General features: G+C 45.4%; 1 protein-coding gene and 1 long non-coding RNA gene across 6 annotated transcripts in view; one reads left to right on the forward strand and one right to left on the reverse strand.

Moving 5' to 3' along the window:
* kif26ba (kinesin family member 26Ba) overlaps positions 1-19,101 on the forward strand; it is a 389,427-nt gene that overhangs the window by 44,070 nt on the left and 326,256 nt on the right. Inside the window, exon 1 of one of the 5 annotated variants that reach the window (XR_011355562.1) lies at positions 14,459-14,513. The exons of the other annotated variants lie outside the window; for them this stretch is intronic. The gene's annotated coding sequence lies outside the window, so the exon portion shown is untranslated. Of the gene's footprint in view, positions 1-14,458; positions 14,514-19,101 lie in introns of those variants that run through there. 5 annotated transcript variants of the gene reach the window in all.
* Positions 61-14,404, reverse strand: LOC138760360 (uncharacterized). Its single transcript, XR_011355564.1, has 3 exons — positions 13,782-14,404; positions 3,166-3,348; positions 61-1,350 (listed from the first exon to the last, which is right to left on the reverse strand). It is a non-coding gene; the product is annotated as an uncharacterized lncRNA (long non-coding RNA).

Raw genomic sequence — 19,101 nt, forward strand, 5'->3', positions numbered from 1 at the left:
TCCAGAGTTGTGTTTTTACTGAGGTCGAGCTGTACTCTTTGAGATTCAGTTGTTGGGCCTTGCACTAAGGTTATATTTCCAATGACGATTGGGGTTCTTTATCCTGAGTCAGCGGGTCTGCCTGCATGGTGTGACAAACACTGCACAACAGGCATCTCAGAGCACTGGATAATAACAACAAAACTCTGTGATTTGGAGATTATTGTAAAACAGGAGAGAAAAGGAAAATAAATAGTTTGGAAATAGTTTACTTGGAAAGGTTTAGAGCAGCCATTCTCAACATTTTATTGGACTGTGGCCCCTTTAAGACTCCGCTCCAAGTTTAAGGGTCCCCTTTCCCTGTGAAGCAGTCAAGTTTAGTTGGTTTCTTCTGTACTTCTCTCCCACCGATTTCATAAAAGCATAAAAATATTTTATGACTTGAGTCTGTGACCCCTGGATGGGTGGGGTGTGGTGGAGGAAACAGTATGGCCTCCATTGAGAATGGCTGCTTTAGAGCGAGGAAATGGGACTATCTCAGGAAGGCACATGGTCAGCATGGATGATTTGAGTTAAGGGCTTTGTTTCCAAACTGTCTAACTCTCGGATTGGTCATAGAATGGTTTCATTATTGCGGCACAGCAGTGGAGCTCATACCAATTCACTCCTGACCTCTGGTGCTCTGTGAGGCATTTTCATATTCTTCCTGTGACCATGTGGATTTTCTCCAGATATTCGGGTTTCCTTCCACGTCCCAAAGACTTGTGGGTTGTTAGGTTAATTGGCCACTGTGAATCACCCTAGTGTAGAATCTAGCAGGAACTGATAGAAATGTGGGGAGAATAAAATGGTATTAATGCAGGATCCATGTTAGTGGGTGGTTGATGTGGTGATAGGACCACCAGCCCACTGCAGGGGGTGATCTCTGTACTTGCAGGAAGATCACCTAAAGGGCTGACTCCACCTGTCAATCAGCTGACCTGAATAAAGACCTGAGCTGGCCCCTCCTGAGCCAGTCACACGGGAGCCACCAAGGCATGATCTGGTGTTCAGACTTTTACTGGAATAAAGCCTGTTGTACAGTCTTTTGAGTTTTGTGCTTGCTCGCTGCTACCTCAGCGCCCCACACTTGATCATTGCAATGGACTTGGAAACTCTTTGGGTTTGTTATTGGGCTGTATGATTCTCTGAGTCTGTGCGTGGAAACTGACCAGTCACTCATCAATCCATTCTGATGTTTAAGCTCTGTACATCCTTGTCTAACACCCTCTCCCCAGCTTTCTCTTCTCCCTCATATCTTTATCAAACGACCTGTTTCGAGCATCCCCTGTAGTGCTGGGTTCCAAAGCCTCCAGGTAAAGTGGTCGAGTTCTGCATCAAGAAGAATACAGGTGAGATGGAGAGAAAGACCCTCTGTTAGGGGGAGGGGGTGGCTTAGTGGGTGTTATTTGTGTTTTTATTACTGCTTGGAGAGAGAGTTGGATTTGACCAAGCGGGTGTGGAATTAAAGGAACAAAGGAAATATCCTTTGGTTAAGTGAAGGGAAATAGCAAAGGATTGTTTCTGAAGGAGTTTGTGGTTGGTGAACTGGTGCAGAATGAGACAAGGTTCAATCAACTAAAGCCACAGGGTGTTTGAAACTAACTAAGTCAGCTCCAGGTATCACTTGGCATTCAGATGGTGCTTAGAGGGTGCTGTGGGTGGAGGAGCTGCGGCTGTTGGCTGGAGGGGGAATGAATGCCCGACAGCTGGGGCGAATGACTAATAGCTGGAGAATGGCAAACAGCTGGAGTGAACATCCTCTAGGGCTGGAGGGAATGCCCAATAACTAACTGATGAATGCCAAACAGCTGGCAGACACCACTTGGGGCAGTGTCTAACATCTGGGCTGCACCTACCACATGGTGCAAATTCCAACAGCTGATGTAAGTGCCCAACAGGTGCAATGATACAGGACTCTTTTAAAAATAGTTAGGTGCTGTCTTGTGTCACATGCCCTGTGTATTGCCTCTTACCACCTCCTATTGATATATAATGAGTCTCCTGAAATCATGGCATTATCCACTCCTTTTCCTGGTCTCTAACTCTTTGATCCTCTGCCACCAGGCACTGCATGCCCACTCTGCCATTCATCCTTCACAGAGCCTCTTTAACTCAATTTCCCGCTCATCTGGCCTGTTGCCCTCTGCCCCCACGCGCAATAAACAGAATCTCCCTTATCCACATCTACAACCCCACCAGCCTCCACATCCAACACATTATCCTCTGGGATTTCCAGCACTTGCAACAGGAATCCACTACCAGACACATCTTCCCCGCTCCTCCCCTCTCTGCCTTCTGTATGGACCGCTCCCTAAGTGACTCTCTCATGCACTCATCCCTCCTCACCAATCACTCCACCCCCCCGCCCCCCGGTACCTTGCCCTGTGGCCGCAGGAGGTGCAAAATTTGCATCAATGCCTCCCCCTCACCATGGTCTGGGGCCCCAAACAGGCCTTTCAAGTGGAGCAACACTTCACTTGTGTATCCATAGGACTGATTTACTGTATCCAGTGCTCCCTTTGTGGCCTTCTCTCCATCGGAGAGATTGAGCGCAGATTGGGATATCACTTTCGCTCGGTCCGCACCAGTCACAGAGACATCCCAGTAGCCAACCATTTTAGTTCTGTGTCCCACTCCCATACTCACATGTCTGTCCATGGCCTTGTGTACTATCCCACCAAGACCACCCGCAAATTGGAGGAATAACACTTGATTTTCCGTCTGGGCCCTCTCCAGCCAGATGGCATTAATAACGACTTTTCCAGTTTCTGCTAACCTGCTCTCCTCTTTCCTTTTCCCCCTTCCCTTCCCCTCTCAGATATCCTCCCTCCCTTCCCCCTTCCTTCATCTAGCCATCCCTCCTCCCCTCGATCGCTGCTGTCCCCTCCCTCCCTTCTCCACCTATCACCTCCAGCCTTTGCGACGACACCTCCCCCCTACTCTTTTGTTCAGATGCCATATAACCATATAACCATTTACGGAGCGGAAACAGGCCATGTTGGCCTTTCGAGTCTGCACTGGTTCACTGATTTTGTGCGCCCTCTTCAGGCATTGGTCCCGGTAGATCTTCATTCAATAACGATGGGTGGATTCAATGCCTTCTGACATTTTTCTGTACCTTGTTGAAGGGTTATGTATTTTTACCTTTGCTACATAAAGGACACTGCTTGACCTGCTGAGTTTTGTGTTTTTCAACCACAGTCTCTGAACATTTCCGTGTTTTAACCTCTTTAACTCTCTTTCCTTTTAAATGCACTTCTGACATCAATGGTGCCAATCACAGGACGGTTCTGATTGGTCAGCCTTCTAGCCATCTGTCCCATCACCCTGGTTAAAGAAGACCATAGGAATATGTAATAGTTTGACATGCAGTACTGTATAAATACAACGTCTCCTCATCACTAATCATCAACACAGGTGCACTTAAAGGACGCGTGCTTAGCCCATTGCTCTACTCATTATACACCTATGACTGTGTGACCAGGCAGAATTCCAATGTTATCTACAAATATGCCGATGACACCATGGTTGTCGGCAGAATCACAAACGGCAAAGAAGAAGCAGGTAGGAGGGAGTTGGATCAGCTCATTGAGTGGTGTCACACCAACAACCTTGCATTCAACATTAGCAAAATCAAGCAGATGATTGTGGACTTCAGGAGGTGGTCAAGAGAATACGACCCAGTCCTCAGAGGGACAAGAACTTCAAATTCCTGGGTGTCAACATCTCTGAGGATCTGTCCTGGAGCCTCCATGTCGAAACGATCAATAAGAAGGCTCGCCAGCGGCTATACTTTGTGAGGTGTTTGAGGAGATTCGGTATGTCACCGAAGGCTCTCATAAACTTCTACAGGTGGACCGTGGAGAACATTCTGACTGGTTGCATCATTGTTTGGTATAGAGATGCCAATGCTTAGGACAAGAAAAAATTGCTGAGGGCTGTTACTTGGCCTGTGACATCAAGGACACTAGACTTCATTCCACCGAGGACATCTACAAGAGCTGGTGTCTTAAGGAAACAGCCTCTATCCTGAAGGACCCCCCTACCACTCAGGCCATGCCCTCTTCACTCTGCTACATTCGGGAAAATAGTATAGGAGCCTAAAGATGAGCACTCAGCGGCACAAGGACAACTTCTTCCCCTCTGCCATCAGAATCCTGAATGATCAATGAACAAAGACACTGCCTTAATTTGACTGTTCGTCCACTATTTTTATTTATTTTTGTACGGTGGTTTATATGAATATTTGAACTGTGACGCTGACACAAAGCACTGAATTTCGTGACTTGTTCATGATTCTTATTGTGATTTGTTTATTGCGCCACATGTTTAGTGGGTAAACTGCCTTCTCTGTCAGAAGGTGATGGGTGAAAGACTGTAGTCTGAATGTCTCAGCTGATGATCCGTGAGATCACTGCACAATTGTTGTTCTTAGGAAGTGACGTTTATCACCAGGGCCCTGCTTTCTCTCCTGTGGATGGATTAAAAACATCCCTTATCATTATTCTGAAGAATGGAGAAGAACTCATCCGTGTTCTGGTCAATATTTAATTGTCAATTAACATATCTGGAGAAAAGAAAGACATCCAGGGGAAGTGTACAATCCATTGCCTCAAGGCAGCAGCATTTTAGACTCTATGAGGAAGAGCATCCTCGCCCTCATCTGGAATGGGAGGAGGTCAGAAATTGGAGACCCATCTCACCATTTGGATATCAATTCTATCCAAGACCAAAGCCAATTGAGTCAAATCTGCTGTGGGCCAGTTGATCCACTCGGACTAGATCTGAACTGAACCCCGCAGGAAGATCTCTCACAGTCTGATGTTGGTCAGGGATATGATTGACTTCGTGTGGCATGGGGAGAAGGTGGACACTTGATCCTCCCAGCAGAAGTCCTTGGACAGGTACGCGATGGATGCGCTCTCCTACATGGAGCCTGCGGATGGAATACAATTCCACAGACAGCGAGCACATTCACAGCAAATGGGCAGAAAACAGAAAGCTACCAAGGGGTAGGTTAATGGGGTGTCATTTGGGCAACAAAGACTCGTAAGGCAGAATTGGCCTGTTACAGTGTTGTATGTCTAATTTAATATTTAATTCCCAATGCATCTGGAGTCAGGCAAGGATGCCAGCTTTACCCAGAATTGTTTGCTGAGGTTTTGGCTGAATCTGGGCGTTAGGTGATTGCAGGCAATGGAATCTCCCTGTATACACAAATGTTACCTTCTGCACAGATTCAAACTGGCCTTACGGATCAGATTCAATCACAGCTCAGGCGAGGTCATGTTCTTCAGTCACTGCTCCAACCAATCCTCTTGCCCCTTCACTGTCAGCTGTTAGGAATCTGACTTAGAGGTGATGAGGTGAGAGTTCAATGTTGTACACATGAAAATGCACTGAACGATGGGGCGTGTGACAAAATGAGCCAAGACAAGGAAGAGGTTGGGACTCCCTCGCAAGTGGTGGGAAAGCAAACTCTTGACTGCAGGAAGCTTGGGGTGATTCCTGAATATTGTCTGAACCCATTATGTAACACTGTATTACGGCTCTAATCTCTGCCCACTCAAATCTTTTGGAGGGAAACTGTCAGCTGAGGTTGGTGGTATTATAACACTCAGAAAAAGTAAACTAGGTCAATATTAAAGCAATGAATCAACTCCTTCACATGGAGGTGGTGACCAGCTCTGTAAATTCAAAATATATATCTTTGTGATTTTGTCTTATTTCCTCCTGGCTCTTTCGATCTCTACATTTATCTCACCCAGTTTTCTATTTTCTCTTTCATTAACATAATAGCGCAGCACTATTACAGCGCCAGCGGAATGGTTTGAATCTGGCGCTGTCTGTAAGGAGTTTGCACGGGTTTCCTCGGGATGCACCAGTTTCCTCCCACATTCCAAAGATATAGGGTTAAGAGATTAATTGGTCACATGAGTGTAATTGGGCAGCATGGGCTCGTGGGCTAGAAAGGCCTGTAACCGTGCAATATGTCTGAATTTGAAAAAAATCTCTCTTTTTAACCGTCATGCTATACACCTTTCTGTCTCTCTCACATTCCCCCTATTAATCCTACTCACAACCTTTTATCGGCCTCTCTGCATCCTTCTATCCCTCTTTCTGTCTATTTATCTCCGTTCTCTCTCTCCCTTTTATCTCCCCATTCCTCTCCCTTTTATCTCTCCATTTCTCTCCCTATCCATCTCCTTCGCTGTCTCTGCACTTCTCTTTCTCTCTTCTGCATTGTTTCAAGTTCTGTTTCATTACATCTTGTCATTTCAAATTAAATCCAATAAAACTGTTCACAAGAAACTTTGCGATCTCCTTTTCAGTGGCTGTGTTATAAGGAATGTTTCTCAGGGTTCAATTTTATCTGCGAAAACAACTTTGTTTTCAAAAGATTGTGATATGACTTATCTCCATTCCGCAGTATGTCTGTCTTGGACTCGTATTAAAACAGATGAATATGATGAAAGGAGCAGACTGGTGAGACTGGTATGTTATGAATAGGAATGCAGCTTATCTGTTCTATTTGAAGTTGAGGGAGACCTCTCTGCATTAGCTAGTCCCTGCTTGTTGTCTGGTTTCTCTGCAGCTTTCAAATGTGCATTTGTCTCTGTAGGTTGCTGCCATGGAGACCAAGAGACATCCAGCACGGAAACAGGCCCTTCTGCCCATTGAATCCTTGCTGGCCATCAAGCATCTATTTACATTGATCCTATGGGAGTCATATTTATTGTCATCTGATTGCACAGGTACAACCTGACAAAACAGCGTTCTCTGGTCCTCAGTTTAAAACACATAGACACAGAACCAGACATAACATGGTTATGGGCGACATGGTTAGTGTAGCGGGTGACACAGTAAAATAGTGGTTAGTGCAATGCTCTTGTAGAGCCAGCGATCAGGTTTGAATCCCGCGCACATATAAGGAGTTTGTACGTTCTCCCTGTGTCTGCATGGGTTTCCTCCCACCATTCAAAATGTACCTGGGATGTAGGTCAATTGGGTGTAAATTGGGCACATGGGCTCGTGGGCCAAAAGGGTCTGATACCATGCTGCATGTCTAAATTTAAAACCCACATATAGACAACAATATATATTCAGGGCATGTATTCATAAAAACAAATAAATATTGTTTCATGAACATGAAAGTCTTGGACGGTTAGTGTGAGCCGTTCCTTTGGTCGTTCAGCATTCTCACTGCCCGAGGGAAGGAGCTGTTCCTCAGCCTGGTGGTGCTGGCTCTGATCCTCCTGGATCTCCTTCCCTGACAGGAGCACATGAAAGAATCTGTGTGTGGGGAGGAAGGGGTCCTCAGTGATTTTGCACGATCCCAGTGGATCACGTCAATGTGGGGGGGGGGGGGGTTGGGGGAGAGTGGAAGGGAGACTCAAGTGATCCTCTCTGCCCCTCTTATAGTCCTGTGGACTCCTTCCTAGATCCTACCACTCACCCGAATCAGGATTTATTATCATGAATATGTGTCATGAAATTTGTTATTTTGTGGCAGCATGCAAGTGCAAAATTGCTATAAATTACATTTTTTTAAAAATCAGTGCAAATGAAAAGTGAGATAGAGTCTGTGGTTCATTGTCCATTCAGAAAACTCCACATTAGAAGCAACATGCAGTGTGTAATTAGCTTACCAGACTGCGTGTCTTTGGAATGTGGGAGGAAATCAGAGCACCTGGAGGAATTGCGCATGGTCTCAGGAAGAACTTGCAGACTCCACACAGGCAACAACGGAAGTCAGTGTCGAATCCAGGTTGCTGGATCTGTGAGGCAGAACCTCCACTGACTACACTGTGCACAGAGGCACAGGGAGGTGAAGTCACTCACGTGGGCTGTCGTGCGGGACCACATCTACCCAAGCCCACAGCTGGCAGAACCACGCCACAGCCACTTAGAGCTCAGACCGTAGCCAAGTAATCAAGAGTAGGAAGTGGACTCTGCTTCGATAAGAACAAATCAACTCGAAATTCACCAGTCTTACTTTCAGATCCTTCCTGTACACAGAAGCACACTCAGGACTTGGCTGCATTATTATATAATGCCATTCCCAGCGTCTCTAAGAAACAGAGATAGCAGGATTGAAGATGCAAGAAGCTACAGGTGCTGGCACCAGGAGCAAAAAAATCAATCTACTGGAGGAACACAAAGATGTGAATAGCATCAGTGGGGTCTGAATGAAAGGGTTTGACCCAGAACATCCGCAATTCCTTCACATCCCACTGACAACAGCCAGATCCACCTGAGTTCCTCCAGCAGATTGTTTGAACCCCAGTCCAGGGTTTGAATCGCTTTGTCCAGGCTGCTGTCGCAGGGCAGAAAGGACAGAGCTGTATTCATCGTTCGCCAGCCACCTCAAGTCCTTCAAAGTCTGTGACTGGGTTTGTACTGTGGTCATGGTTGGCTTTCAGCCAGATACAGCTTCCAATGGAATAGTAGAGTTAATATGAAGAAGAAGTGGGAGTTTTAAACTCACTGGATGGCTCTCAGCAAGCTCTGTTGATGTAATGTGACCTCCTGCAGCAGTCTGTGACCTAGTCGTTTGGATATTTTCGACTTAAGTTCTGGGGTGGTCTCATTTTCCAACTTCATCTATTTTCTTATTTTGTACATGTATATTTCCGTTTTCTTTAACCATTAGAAATGATCTTTAGTTCTCCTGCCAGATGAACCCTTTGTAAGTGGTGTGGAACTGGAAATTATTTTCTTGGTGATATGTTAGCGTAGCGGTTGGTGCAAAGCTATTACAGCACCAGTGGCCCATGTCTGCACGGGTCTCCTCTAGGTGTACCGGTTTCCTCTCACATTCCAAAGACATGCAGGGTTTGTAGGATAAAACAATTATCTATCTATTTATTTATTTATTTATTTAGACATACAGCACGGTACAGGCCATTTTGGCCCATAAATTCGTGCTGCCCAATTTACCACTAATTAACGTACCCTGGTACGTTTTTGAACAGTGGGAGGAAACCAGAGCCCCTGGGGAAAACCCACGCAGATAGAATGAGGACATACAAAATCCTTACTTATAGTGCAGGATTCAAACCCTGGTCCGGTCCCGATCGCTGGCGCTGTAAAGGTGTTGTGCTAACCGCTATGCCAACCTTGCCACCCTATACATGTGGGTGTATTTGGGTGGCATGTGCTTGTGGGTTGGAAAGGCCTGTTACCGTGCTGTACCTCTAAATTAAAAATAAAAAATCTCTTCAGCTGTTTAAAGATTGTACTGTAAAGGTAACAACATTCTTTCTGTGGAAACTGTTGAGATCAGCTATAATTTATTCTCAGGCAATGGGAAGCCAGACATGCCAGTATCCGATGAAGAGTCTTCGACCTGAAACGTGATCCCTGCAACTTTCTCCACAGGCCCTGCCTGACCTACCGCATGTTTGCAGGATTTTTGTTTTTGTTACAGATTTTCAACATCTGGTCATTTTGCTCTGATTTTCATGTGTTAGATTGATGTGGAGGGTGGGGGGAGGGAGAGGGGGAATGAGTGTGAAGGATGGAAGGGAAGTGAGGACGAGAACAGGAGAAATGGATCTGATTCACTGTTTAAATGTCTTTAATCCTTAGCCTCATCCATCAGATGCAAGATAATCCCAAACTTGGATACAAAAGATACAGAAATCTGAACGTCTCTCAGTCCAAGAACTGTTTCTTTCCATCAGCTCTTGAACCTTCCCCCACTGTCCCCATTTTGACACCATTTCAAGACCACGTGTCTGCACTACTGCCTCAGCCCGTTTTATTTTTGCATGAGGACCAACTGTGAATATTACTTATTTTTTTCTTCTTCCTTTTACATTATTCTTTTATGCACTGTGTGTTTTAGAAAAGAGGTATCAGTGCCACAAAACTCGCATCACCAGATTCAGGAACAGCTGCTACCCCTCCACCATCAGACTCCTCAAAGACAAACTCAATCAGGGACTTGTTGAAGGACTCTTGCAGTTTATTGATTTTTTTTTCTCTTTCTGTATTGCACAATCAGTTTGTTGGCATTTCTTTATTTGTTTACATGTGTACGACTAGAACAGTATTTTTTTGCACTACTATTAAGTGGTAATTCTGCCTCACCCGCAAGTAAAAGAATCTCAGGGTTGTATGTGATGTCATATAATTTACTCTGACAATGTCTGAAATGTACCTTTGGAAGCTACAAGTAAGACATTTGTTGCATCTGTAGATTGTACATGCATACAGTATGACAGTAAACTTCATTCATTTTAGAGGATTATTGATGTGACAACCTGTTCAAATCCCATTACAGCAGATGGAGGATTAAACTGTGAAATCGGTAAGCTGGCGTCAGTATTAGTTTTGCATTGTTGAATTGGTTGAGTAATGACTCAGGGAAGGAAGCCTGTCTGTGGGTGACTCCAGACCTGGACCAATGAGCTGACCCATAACCAGCCTTCAAAATGGTCTAACAAGCTATAGATTTATTTACAGCTTTATTTATTCTTGTCAAGCGGACTGAGGTCCAGGGAAATGTTTTATTTGGTGTGCCATTGAAAGGCTGACAAAGAGTCACCATGTCCTGGCACTGTAGAGGTAGTTTTAAAGTTAGACATACAGCACAGTAACAGGCCCTTTTGGCCCACGAGCCTGAGCTGCCCAAATACGCCCAACTGACCTACACCCCTGGTACATTTTGATTGGTGGGAAGAAACTGGAGCACCCGGAGGAAACCCATGCAGACACGGGGAGATCGTACAAACTCCTTACGGACAGCGCGGGATTTGAACCTAAGCTGCTGGCGAGGTAACAGGGTTGCGTTAGCCGCTACGCTAACCGTCCCACCCATGATTGTTTTGCAAGAAAATAAAAAGGAGAAAAACAAAAGAAACAGGTCCCACTCACTGTTAGAGTAGAGGGCAGCACGTTAGCGTAGTGGTTAGTGCCGCACTATTAAGGCATCAGTGCCCATGGTTTGAAGTCGTTGCTGTCTGTAAGGAATTTGCATGTTCTCCCCTTGTCTGCATGAGTTTCCTAGGGTTTCCTGTCTTGCTTCAAAATGGGGTATTTGGCCAGCACAGGCTCATGGGCTGGAAGGGCCTGTTAACGTATCGCATGTCGAAATTTTAAAAAAATCAAAATAAACTGATAAACATCAACCGATCCAAATATTCAGTGTTCTTACAGGATTCAGGATTCTTTTGTGTGAAGGGATTCCTGATGTTTCTTCAGGATAGACGAACCCGTCTCATTTTAATGTTAGCAGTTGTTGACATTTGGAGCAAAGGAATGCAATCTGCTGGAGGAACTCGAGGCGAATAGAATCAGTGGGAGGAGAAAAACAGTTGCCGTTCCCGGTTGGAACCTCTTGCCAAGAAGGAGGGTTCGGACCTGAAACATTGACCATCCTTTTTCTCCATCTGATGCTCCTCAACTCGCTGAGCTCTGCCAGCAGTTTGTTCTACTTTGCTTTTGTTTTTGACGTGGCTGCACTTTGTTCAGCTCCACCAGAAATGGGTTTGTTCCATCCATCCTATCGCAAGCCTCACCATCTGCAGTATTTTGATTAGGTTACCCCTTAATCTTTAATCCTATTCCTTAATCCTAATCTTTTCCTTAAAAAAGATGGTGGCACTGCCTGGGTCACTTTAATTGCAGCATTGCTGCTGGTGTTGAACTGGGAGAGTAGGGAGCGGAGAGGCAGAGTTTCTCTGCAGGATTCTACTGCCTGATCCTGATGCCGACGGCTCCTCATAGGCTTTAAATGGCCTGTTAAAGGAGCTGACATGGGTTTGTTTTTCAATCCTGCAACTGCAGAGGTCTGTGGCCAAGATGGCGATGTCTGTGCTGGGCAGTGAACCACGAGTGGTTTGCAGACTCTGGAGCAAGGTCGGTCCATGGGATTGCTCCCCCCATATGGTCATGACCATCCCCAGCTGTCAGACCCACCCCCAGTCCATCCCGTATCAATAGCATCTAGGTTGACACATGCTAGCGACTCTCCACCCAGCCCCCGTCATGTCACTAGCATGCATCAGTAGCGTCTACTGAGGCTTGAGGCAATAAAAAGAGCGTCCTCATGTCCCATGTTGGAGGTGGATGGCATTAACAGTTGACAGCTTGGTCCCTGCCAGCACCACTCCCCTCTCCCCCACTGAAGACGCTCCCCCAGTATATGTTGTGGAGCCAACCCTGCTTGAGAGGAATAGCGGACCTGTGCAGGACACCAGGAATGGGGGAATACCTCCCCTCCCACCATGGAGAAGGAGAAGCATGGGAGATGACCCTACAGGGAGGGCAAGAAGGGCTCCTGAAGAGCCTCATTTGCTGAAGGATTCCTGATTGTATTAGAGGTTTGGGTCTGGAGCCCAGGTTGTTCATGGTCTGTGCAGCTCGCAGAGGTTTTAGAAGCTCTGGAGCTGAATCCATAAAAACTCAGCGTCTCTGGAAGGGATTCTCTTTTGCTTCTCTTTCTCCTGTTGTTAGGGGCACTGGGTAATGCTCATGGTGACACTGCCTTATGGCAAACAAAACCTGAAGTACAGGGAGTCCAACTTACGGACAACTCGTACTTACTTACGCAGGTGATGTTGTGGACAGTGAAGAAGGTTTTTAAAGCTTGCAGTTACAAGATTGGGCCAAAAAATGGCAGATGGAGTTTAATACTGATAAGTGTGAGGTGCTACATTTTGGTAGGAAAAATCAACGTTAAATGGTAGACAATTGAGGAGTGCAGTAGAACAAAGGGATTTAGAAATTCTGGTAATGTTCCCTAAAAGCAGAGTCATATGTAGATAGGGTGGTGAAGAAAACTTTTGGTATTTTGGCCTTTATAAATCAGAGTATTGAGACCAGGAATTGGGATGTCATGTTGAAGTTGTATAAGGCATTGGTAAGGTCAAATTTGGAATATTGTGTGCAGTTTTAGTTGCCGAATTATAGGAAGGACATCAACAAAATGGAGAGAGCGCAGAGGAGATTTACAAAAATGTTGCCTGGATTTCAGGGTTTGAGTTACAGGGAAAGGTTAAATAGATTAGGACATTACTCCCTGGAGTGTAGAAGATTGAGGGGTGATTAGATAGAGGTATTTAAAATTATGAGGGGGACAGATAGAATCAATGTGGACAGGCTTTTTCCATTGAGAGTGAGGGAGATGCAAACAAGAGGACATGGATTGAGATAGAATGGGGAAAAGTACAGGGAAAACATAAGGTGGAGTTTCTTCACTCAGAGGGTGATGGGAGTGTGGAATGAGCTTCTGGCCAAAGTGGTAGATGTGGGCTCAATTTTAATATTTAAGGAAAAGTTGGATAGGAAAATGGACGAAAGGGGTCTGGAAAGTTATGGGCTGGGTGCAGATCAATGGGACTGGGTAGGAGAAGGTGTTCGGCATGGCCTAGAAGGGCCGAACTGGCCTGTTTCTGTGCTGTAATTGTTATATAGTTACAAATTGTTCCCTAATTCGCGCATGTTCATAATGTTACCTCACGAGTGCTCCTTCCGCCTGCATCGTCGATGGAATGAGAGCAAATGTTAACTATTAATCATGATCTTTTTTATTTTTACTATCTAAACTGTTTAAAGAACTGTTTCTTTAATTTTTTTTTACAGTACTAAGACAAACATTTGACTAGCTGATGCTAAATAAGAACCATATGTACCTGTTCTGACTTATCTGTTCAGACAGATATAGGAACAGATCTCATTTGTAACCCAGGGACTCCCTGTATATCATATATATATTATATTTTTATGTATTATTACCCGACAATCAAACAAACCTTGAACTTTTCTTCCGCTGTTGATGGAATGCAAGCCCAGCCGGTGCAGCCCAACTCACAGCATTAACCCTTTGAGCACCAGAACCACTCTCCAAGTGCAGTCAACTGTTCGATAGCAGTGTTGGCCAGAGTCTGCCAGTCCTCAGCTTGGCTGCCCTGGATCATGTGCGCAGCTTGCCTCTGCTGCCCTGGGGTTGCATGGCTGACTGGAGGCTGATTGATTTCTATCGCCCACTTTGTACTCCCTTTGTGGTGGGAGCAATCGGCTCAGCGGGAGGTCCTTTCAACACCGGCTTGAGACATCCTCCTGCTATTGACTGTGTCTGATGGCAGAAGGCTGCTTCCGAACAGGTGACGCTTTGACCCTCTTCTGAATTTCAAAGGCACTTTCAAGATAAATATACAGCAAGCTTTGCTCCCATGAATGAGGAAACACTTGATCTTGCACCATCCTATTCTGCCCTGTTCTGGTCAGAGTGCCCACACCCAATTCTGCAGCAGATGGTTGTACCACCTTTCAGGACAGTTTTGACTTGCTGGCCTCTCGTTACTGTCCAAACCCAGATCAGTGCAATCTCAGATCATTTTCCACCTCTTGCCCCTTCACAGTGGCATCACAAAGGTTGATGTCACCCGGTGCGATAACTCATCCCCCCCCCCCTCCCCCCCCCCAACCCCCCCACCCCCCGCATCAACTGAGTGTACAAGTGTACCGAGCACAGAAGGAAACAGGTGTGTGTTCTTTGTACATCCAGGGCGGCTCAGCGCTGAGCATGGGGGAGGGTGCAATAGTGGGAGCGGCGGTGCAGAGCGGGGCAGGGGCACTGACAGGAAGGAGTGCATTAGAAAATTCAAAAAGTAAATTAACATAGAGTTTTAGCCTTGTAGGTATAGTGATACATGAAGGCTGGGCTTATGAAAAATGTTTTTGTGGTGGCTGCGGACTCGATCTTGAGTTTTAAGAATAAATTGGATAGACACATGGATCAGAGCAGTTATGGAATGGGAGCAGGTTATTGGGACTAGCTGAACAATAGTCGGCACAGACTAGAAGGGCCAAATGGCCTATTTACTGTTCTGTTGTGTTCTATGGTTATAACTAACTACAGGGATATTTTTATAAAAAAATAATAAATTTCTGCTGAAACACTGCACAAAAATTTTGTAGGGAGTCACTTTGGTGTCACCCCCTCTGATGGTGTCATCTCGTGCGGTCCACACACCCCGCACCCCCCAGTGATGCCAGTAACCCTTCAGATTCCGATTCAGATTTCAGATTTATTGTCAGAGTACATACATGACATCACATACAACCCTGAGATCCTTTTGTCTACTGGCAAGGCAGAATTTAGACTTATTGGCAGTGCAAAAGACAGGTAAACAAATAAAGACTGGCAAACAAACTGTGCCATACAGAGATAGAAAAAAAATCAATAAAATGCAAAAATAAAAGTCCTTAAATGAGTCTCTGAATTTTTTGGTGAGCAATCTGATGGTGGAGGGGTAGCAGCTGTTCCTGAACCTGGTGGTGTGAGTCTTGTGGCACCTAGACCACTTTCCTGATGGTAGCAGCGAGAACAGAGCGTGTGCTGGCTGGTGCGGATCCTTGATGATTGTTGCTGCTCTCCGACGGCAGCGTTCCTTGTAGATGCTCTCAATAGAGGGGAGGGTTGTGCCTGCGATGCCCTGGGTTGTGTCCACTACCTTTTGGAGGGCTTTAGACTCAGGGGTATTGGTGTCCCTACACACGCCATGATGCAGCCGGTCAGCACGCTCACCAGGGCGCTTCGACCTTCGGGGCCATTCATCGGCAGAGCAATGGCCGTCTATCCTACCCATAATACTCCACACACCTGGAACCATTCTGGAAAATGCAGAGTGGTTCCAGCTGCTCGAGGGATTACAGGCAGGGAAGATGGCCATTGCTCTGCCGCTTATTTATGACGGGCAGCATGACAACCGTCGCCCGGCCTCCAGCAGATCCAGACATCACACTGAGATGCCGCTCCACGTAAAAGCAGCGCTTGGGCAGCCTTTTAGAGCTGCTCCATAAACAAGTAAGTTTAAAATTTTATCTGCTTTGAAGCTGGCCTCGAAGCGGAGGCCTGGCATAAAAACACCTCTTTCTGCCTATCTCTCTCTCTCTCTCTCTTTCTCTCCCTCAAGCCCCTCTCTTTCTCCCACCTCTCTTCACTTTCTCTGCCCACCCCTCTTCCACTCTGCTCTGTCTTTCCTCTTCATTCTACCTCTCCTCACTTTCCCATCTCCCATACCACTTTCTTTAAACCTCTCTCCTAACAGATAGAGAAGTAGATTGAAAGAGAGAGAGAGAGAGAAAGTGTGTGTGTGTGTGTGTGTGTGTGTGTGTGTGTGTGTGTGTGTGTGTGTGTGTGAGTGTGTGTGTGTGTGTGTGTGAGAGAGAGAGAGAGAGATAGAGAGAGAGAGAGAGAGAGAGAGAGAGGGAGAGAAATCCACTAATATGGGATGCTGCCAGAAAGTTCCTTATGGATATGGCAAGCTCCCAGCCCTCTCAGGGATGCCAGAATGACAGGTGGAAGGGAATATGCATCTGTCTTCAGGTACATGTGCAGGTCCTGATTAACAAAGCCGGCTGTTTTCATGGGACTGAGATGAATGAAAGCTATTGATCACCAGATATAATTTATCCTAATTTTGCCTGAATGTTCCATTGAATTATTTTGGGGACTTTTATTTCCTCTTACAGGTGCTCTGTCAAATAGATTGAATTAATTGTCCTTTAAATCACTTTATCGTAAGGTAGTATTGTGTTTAAACTGGACGTTCCACATGAACAAGCTGGGAATGTCTGCAGCAGATAATTCCAGAGTAGAACCAATGGTGGATGATGCGTTTTTGTGTGAGGATTCAGCCCAATAAATATAATCAGCTTAGGTGGGCAAGATCTTATCACAGCATCTATCCAGGGACCAGCACACATAGGAACACCATAAAAGGCAACGCTAAATGTTCAAGATGTGCGTGTCTTTCGTTTTTAAAAAGAATTTTAACATGTGCAGGCGATGGATGTGTGAGATTCCTGTTGGGCCACCTGCCTTTGCGTGATTGGATGCTGCTTTGATGCTGGACCTTGTTTGTTTCTCACATGCTGTCTTCACTAAATCCGATCTCATCTGCTGTGTGTATCACGATTGCCCCATCCCGATTGCCATCACATTTGAACGGCTCCGACCCTGATTCAGCTGGATTTTAGATTTTGTCTAATTTGGATATTTCGTATTCCTGACGAAGGATTCTGGTCCAAAACGTCAGCTGTCTATTTCTTTTCATGGATGCTGTCAGACCTGCTGAGTTCCTACAGATTCTTTCTGTGTTGCTTTACATTTGCCAATCTTTTCCCCAAACACTACACCGTTCTGTTTCTTGTCACCCGTTCCAGGCCCTCCAAGAGAAGGAGATTTATGAGGCATGTTCCCTCCACTGAAAGTGGTAGGGGCCTGGAGAAGTGGTGAAAACAGATAAATTAGCAATATTTAAGAATGATTTAGACACATGAACAGTTCAGATTTCTTGTCAGATTGCATACCTGACATCACATACAACCCTGAGATTCTTTTTCCTATGGGCCAGGCAGAATTACCACTTAGTGGTAGTGCAAAAAGGGATAAGGACTTCATGCAGGCAGATGGGATTAATTTAGATTGGCATCAATGTCAGCACAGAGCTGATGGGCTGAAGGGCCTGTTCCTGTGCTGTTCTGTTCTATGACCACATCGATCAATCCTAGACTGGTCAGCCGGTTGCTTCATGACTTTTGGAACTCCTTCACTAAACCTTTGGGCCTTTTTTTTCAAGCAATTGGTAAAAATCATTGCTTTTCAATGTTTGGTCACCAGATTTAACAATTCCTTATCTAGTCTGGATGTTAAATATTTCTTTGAAAATACACTTTTGACACAAGGTGCTACTTGAATGCAGGTTGAATTTGTTGGATTCTGGGCTACAGGTGTCATGAGCCTAGAGTTAACTGGGTAAATTTAAATTTATAAATTTCTAAAATTTAAACATACAGCACAGTAACAGACCCTTTCGACTCACAAGCCTGTGCCATCAAATCACACCCATTTGACCTACAACCCACGTACGTTTTGAACAGTGGGAGGAAACCGGAGCCCCCGGGGAAAACCCACGCAGGCATGGGGAGAACGTACAAACTCCTTACAGACGGTGCGGGATTTGAACCCCGTTCATGATGGTTGGCGCTGTAGCAGCGTTGCACTAACCACTATGCGATCCATGTCGGGTTGAAGGCAGAAGGCTCTGCGATCACACTCTGAAATCCTACCCCCACTGCTTGAAAAAGCAGCAGATGAATGTGCAGGGGGAAGTGAGATTAAATGAATTGGCATTTTCAAACAATGAGAAACCGGAGGGACTCAGCAGATCAGGCAGAATCCACAGGCAGAAGCGGTTGGTCGACATTTCGGGTTGGAACCCTTTATCGAGACTAAAGTAGGAAGGGGTGATAACAAATATATCCTTCTCCCCCTTGATTATTTCTATTTGCCCAAGATTCCAGTATCTAACACTTTGTGTTTCTCTACTTCCCTTTTAAAGGGGCTATCACAGGCAGAGTGGCCTTTATCTTCACTGTTCTATTTCATGAGCAAAATGGACCCTTAAGTTAAAATAATGTTAAAGGGATGGCAGAAATTACTTTGGGATGCAGGTGATTGGCATTAAATATTCCCTTGAGGTGCTTTTCCTGAGTTAAATCAGGTGACCAATTACCTCAGCAGACTCAAGGCTTCCAGGCCCCTTCCACCAATATCCTCCTACCCATCTCTGTGCTGAGGCACAATATGGTGTTGGCTCTCCCCCTTTTCTGTGTCAGGCTGTTCAGCAGCAGGGCTGCAAGGGCCTCAGGACTTCAACTGTGTGTCTGTTGATAATCCCTATACATTAAAGCCTTTTAATGCTGGTTACAAATCTGCTCCACTTTGTCAGTTCCACTGATAAGACAAGAGTTGTTTATCAGGCCCCCTTCTTCTGTCTCTCTCTTTATGTGTGATTGATATCATGGCAGTGCATCAATTTTATATTCATGAACTGATGAATTTATTAGACAGCCTTTGCTTACATCTACTGAAGTTAGAAGAACGAGGGATGTCTTGATTTTAACTTTTAAGGCATCTTTGAGGGGTAACTGTGAATAGATTGCTTCCCCTTATGGGAGAATATGGAACCAGGACATCACATTTAAGCAGAGATGAGAGGATTTAATTTGATGATGGTCGTGTTTGGAACTTTCTCCCTCAAAGGACAGTGAAAGCAGAGTCTC

Source organism: Narcine bancroftii, chromosome 4, assembly GCF_036971445.1.
Source record: "Narcine bancroftii isolate sNarBan1 chromosome 4, sNarBan1.hap1, whole genome shotgun sequence".
NCBI lineage: Eukaryota > Metazoa > Chordata > Chondrichthyes > Torpediniformes > Narcinidae > Narcine > Narcine bancroftii.